Source organism: Schistocerca piceifrons, chromosome 3 (assembly GCF_021461385.2).
Source record: "Schistocerca piceifrons isolate TAMUIC-IGC-003096 chromosome 3, iqSchPice1.1, whole genome shotgun sequence".
In the NCBI taxonomy this organism is placed as follows: domain Eukaryota; kingdom Metazoa; phylum Arthropoda; class Insecta; order Orthoptera; family Acrididae; genus Schistocerca; species Schistocerca piceifrons.
In genome coordinates this window covers 694,472,257-694,477,878 of record NC_060140.1, presented here as the reverse complement: position 1 = coordinate 694,477,878, position 5,622 = coordinate 694,472,257, and the positions used below count along the sequence as shown (strand labels likewise).

At 44.5% G+C, this 5,622-nt stretch overlaps 1 non-coding gene across 1 annotated transcript; it reads right to left on the bottom strand.

Annotated features, from left to right (window-relative positions):
* Nucleotides 1–1,850: 1,850 nt before the first annotated feature.
* Trnar-gcg lies at nucleotides 1,851–2,120 on the bottom strand. Its single transcript has 2 exons — nucleotides 2,084–2,120; nucleotides 1,851–1,893 (listed from the first exon to the last, which is right to left on the bottom strand). It is a non-coding gene; the product is annotated as a tRNA-Arg (tRNA).
* Between the last annotated feature and the right edge of the window lie 3,502 nt (nucleotides 2,121–5,622).

The following is a 5,622-nucleotide window of genomic DNA, read 5'->3' as shown; positions in this document are numbered from 1 at the left end:
GGCTTTTAGTTTACATAAAATGGCACGATATCCCCTACTGCCTTTTCACACACCATTAGCGATGTGAATGCTTCACAGCTAGATGAATTTTGTATCCTCTTTGGGTTCTTAGTTCCCATTTTTGTGATGATTTTTCCAGCACTAGGATAGTCAATAAGATTAGTTTCGTTATAGTTCCAAATGTGATCAGGTGTTATTCCACTTGCAACACCTCATTACTCTTAATTCCTCTGTGTAATTGCTGTTTGATCGTGTTCCAAGAGTATGTTACGGATTTCTGGGCATCGATGTTCAGTTCTGACACTGAAAACCGGTGAAAAATGCTTGAAGTAACACATGGGGTACACTTTGGAACAGTCCAAAAATTACCCCACCAGCGGCTGACTTCTTATAATTTTAAAATTGTAAAATGCTAAATGCAAATTAAAAAATCTATTATGAAAGAAGAGAGATGCCAGTGCATTTAATTTCAAAATAAATACGTGTCAGTAATGTAATACGCACAGATTCCTTCTGGCATGTGAATTTTTCGAGAAATATACAACCTTGAAAATTTGGCACCAGAAACAAATCTGATCTATTCAGACGACAGTCGCGTTATAGCTCCCAAACGTTTGCAGCCGATGGAAGCACGTACTAGCTTCACATCAGCAGCGATTACGTGCAAATTCGAAACGAGAGCGTTGGAGGTTAATTAAAGTACTGACAATTATGCACTGATCCTAAGTTATTTCATGGAAGCGGCTTAGGAAATAAGGCAGAACTGTAATCTGGTGGGCCGACGGGGATTTGAGCCAGTATCCTCCCGCGGCGCCACCTCGCTACCACTTGGTCTTGCTAGAGAACCCCACCGCCTGGCTTGTTTGGCCTCTTGGAGGCAACGCGTGGCGCTGCTAAGGACGCCCGCCCGGACACCCCTGGCTGCACCGGCTGCCGCCAAACAGCCAGCCGGCTCGCAGCAGGACGCGTGCTCGCCTGAACGCTGTGACGTGCTGCCAAGGTTCGGTAAAACAGTTCGCGTACGTGGCATGGCTGCGTATCTAGTGCTTTTCCTTAAATAGCAGAATACCATATTTCTAAAGTCTGAAGCGAAACAATTGCCATTATTACTTTACTCTGCCTCTTTCTATTTTGTCATCTCGTAAGACAAGACAATTGCGAGATTTACATCTTCATATTAGTGTGGTGATAATACTGTTTGAAACCAGTTATCGTGTAACGAAAAATCCAAAAGCAAACAAAACTGTAAAATTAATTTGAGTCTGGAAGTGCTGCAGGCAGCACGAAGTAGTTACCAGAGAAATGTACAGAAGGGCACAGGATTTTTTTGAATACTGACAAACGTTACTACCAAAAAGTTTCGTTTTTCACCAGTTCAGTAATACGTTTCTAGTAGGGCAAGCATAAACAGTTCTCCATGTGCTCTAAACATACATCTCGCATTTGTATCCCATCACGAACCAGCAATCATGTTAAATTATAGCGGCAACAGTATGGCACAGCTACCAATACTTTTTAAAAATGGGAAATTTTTATCTTTCTCTTACTTTTGCGTCACCTGATGCTCTATCTTCTTTTTACCCTTTCTCGTTCTGTCCTGAGCCACATCATTGTACAGCTCATAATTTTTTAAAATCCGCTTCTCTTTCTCCTCCTCTTAGACCGTCTCATAAATTGTCACTATCAGCCTAAAGAGTCCCTTTACTTCCCGACGGTAACCAGCAACAACCACAGTGTTCAAATGGTTCAAATGGCTCTGAGCACTATGGGACTCAACTGCTGAGGTCATTAGTCCCCTAGAACTTAGAACTAGTTAAACCTAACTAACCTAAGGACATCACAAACATCCATGCCCGAGGCAGGATTCGAACCTGCGACCGTAGCGGTCTTGCAACCACAGTGTATCATGAAATCCAACACCTGGTGGTATTTAGCATTTTTTACAAATGCAGAGTGTCACCAGTGGCAATGTGTATTTTCGAATGAGATTTTCACTCTGCAGCGGAGTGTGCGCTGATATGAAACTTCCTGGCAGATTAAAACTGTGTGCCAGACCGAGACTCGGACTCGGGACCTTTGTCTTTCGCGGGCAAGTGCTCTACCAACTGAGCTACCCAAGCATGACTCACGCCCCGTCCTCACATCTTTACTTCTGCCACTACCTCGTCTCCTACCTTCCAAACTTTACAGAAGCTCTCCTGCGAACCTCCTCCTGCGGCGCCACCTCGCTACCACTTACTCTTGCTAGGTTCGCAGGAGAGCTTCTGTAAAGTTTGGAAGGTAGTAGACGAGGTACTGGCAGAAGTAAAGCTGTGAGGACGGGGCGTGAGTCGTGCTTGGGTAGCTCAGTTGGCCGGCACGGTAGCTCAGCGTGTTCGGTCAAAGGGCTATCTGCCCTCTGTAATAAAAGAAACTGAGTTAATGGATCAACAACGAACTGAAACAGGTGTCTTTCGACGTCCGCCCAGAGCAGATACAACGAACGAAAACGAACAAAATGAGATAAAAAAAAAAAAAAAACTTGGTAGAGCACTTGCCCGCGAAAGGGGAAGGTCCCGAGTTCGAGTCTCGGTCCAGCACACAATTTTAATCTGCCAGGAAGTTTCAATGTGTATTTTGTTATACGCATCTTCATGCATGTCGAACGTCAGGCGAAGAACATACAAACAACTGCCAGGCACTTAAATGTCATTTGCAGAGTGTATCCATGTAGATGTTGAACTCTCTCTGCCCCACACATATTCCCACTGTTGCTGAATTTGTGTCTGATAGTAATTTACTAGTGCGTGCTAAAAAGTAATGCCTCCGAATTTTTTATATGAAAACTCTTAAATATTTCTAAACAAAACAAACTTAATTAACACTCTAGATCTTTATTCTTCATATCTACATATTTACATACCTCTACCGCTAGCGGGGTCCGAATTGTTGCGTGTAACATGGTGGCGTGTAACGTAACTACGTCGGTGCATGAGGAATTGCGTGCTGTTATCGAGTTTGCAATTCAAAGTGTTCGTTTACGCATGGAGCACCCTCCCCTTCGTCATGACAGTGCTACGACAATCCAACGCCTTGGATTCACTGTCATCGACGATTATCCATACAGTCCCGACTTGGCAACATACGATTTTCGAGGACTTCTCTTTGATGGTGATGAAGCGATGCAACCAGAATTGAGGTTGCACCTCTGTCAACAAAGTCAAACATTCTACAATGACGGTATCAACAAACTGGTCTCAAGTTAAGAGAAATGTGTTCGTCGCGAGGGCGACTGCGTTCAGAAATAAATATGCAGACAGGAAGAATAAGCTTTTAAGAGTTTTCACATAAGAAATTCTGAAACATTGCTTTTCAGCACACCCTCGTCGCTATGGACGTACGGCGAGATTCAGTTCCAGTATTGGAGGGAGAGGAGATTTTTTTGTCACTGATCTAATTTAACGGCAGACTGAAATGGGACGCGTTACACAAGTAAAACGCTACCGAAATGAAACTCAGTCTTTCCATGCCGTGGAACATGTCGATTAAATTGTTATTATTATGTGTGCTTATATTAAGTACAGAAAAAAAACAATTCCTACGGATGAATGACATGAGTACATCAGGACATTATTGGGTGCAATATTAAAGGAACTTTTTAGATGTATTCGCAACACAGCACGCCCAGAGGACTTCCACATGCAGCTTATGGCCAATTTCGGTACTTCGAGAAAGAGCGAATCGTTATAGTGAGGGCACGGGAGCCTTATGTCTAGTGATCTCATAGACAGTTGACCGTCGTACAAGGAATGCTGGGAGAGCGATGGCAACAAGAGTAGGCACGGTCTTCCAGAAGGACAAGACAACGAGAAGATCGAAGGACTGTTCGGCTGGCTCCGACGAATGTACGGATAACAACAGATGAAATCTGTGCAGATATCACAAACAGAGGGTGCCACGAACCGACGGAAACAGATTGAGCTTTGGAGTTCTCACCTGTCGCTTAGCGGCGACGCCGTACTACAAACAGAGACTTTCGCTGTATAGAGCCAGAGGCATCTAGGACACTGTGTGGCATTCTGTACTGTTCAGCGATCTGAATCATTGACGTTCATGGCGCTCAGATCGCCACCAGCGTGTCCGTAGTCGACCAGACGAAAATTCGCATGTGACTGCATTTCTATAGCCCCTATCTCTCCAACTCTCGTGGTATCATGGTGTGGATACGACAACGCGAGTGCTTTGTTAATTTCTGAAGGGATGAGCCTGTATCCTCCACTCCGATGTGTGACAAGATGTTAAACCCTATTGTAATAGTTTTCATGACCAGGATACCAAATGGCGTTTTCCAGCAGCATAATACAAGACCCCCACACTGCAGTTCACACAGTAGAATGTAGGATTCTTTACTGGCTTGTCTGGTCCCCTTGTTTGGCACCCACAGAGCACGTCTAGTATGCGGTTGGAAGAAGTATAATTTCAGGCCAGCCAATTATCATGAATTAACAGCATGTTTTTCACGCAGACAAGAAATTACTTAGTACGACGTTGTTGACGTTGTTCCATGACACAGCATGAAGGTACTCGTGCTGTGGGAGTCCCAGTCATACTGGTGATGATGGACATCGGTTCTCAATGGAATGTGTTCAGCCATTTAATAATCGTTCGCGTTGGATATCTATAGAAATATTAATAAATATCGGAACTGTACTTCACGTTCACGGTGTAATACTTGCCATCTTCGTCTGTATAATTATTCGAAACGAGTGAAGTGATTCAAAGGCAGCTGCTAGTACACAGATCATTCCTGCAGAAGTGTCCAGTATTTGCCATCGTAACCCTATAAGGAGGAGTTGCGTAATGGGCGAAGAAGTCGTACAAGAAGGGACGATATGCCGAATTTAGCGCGGTTGTCCAACAGAGCGTGAGAGAAGCGTGTGATGAGTGCAAGTGGTCAGAAGTGCTTCCCTTCACAGCCGCGAATGCGTCAACTGCGAACAGCTCGAATTTTTGCAGCGAGGTCACTCCGTTAAGAGGATGACTAAGAAGGAAGCTGATACCCATCAGCATGCGGAGGCCGTTATCGGGGGGAAAGACGACGTGTGCGCCGTCCGTCACACTACTATCCCGGGCCTGTACACACACACACACACACACACACTCTCTCTCTCTCTCTCTCTCTCTCACACACACACACACACACACACACACACACACATACAGGGAGACATATACAGGGCGTGAATAGTAATAGTTTACAAGCTAACACAGTGGTATAGAGCAAGTGGGGAAACTACCACAAATTGTCCTACAAAATCCACCAAAGCTGTAGTGATGCATGCCGGGCGCACGAGATTTTCGATATTCTCTCTCTCATTTTGTAGGAAATTTAATGTACTGTAGTTTAATTTTGCGATTAGATAAATTTTCGTCAGAGTCCGCGGTTTTCAAATGATTCAAGAAAAACTTACAAAAGTAGCCTTCAAAAGCACCCCCTCACCCACATTATAACCTCGCCCCGTCCCCCCTCCCCCCACCTTCACGATTTTTAGTATTATGTTCATGGCACGTCGCCTAACTCACTGACATGATGCGGTAGTGTCGTGATGCCTCGTTACCGCATTATCTACACAAACAACCGTG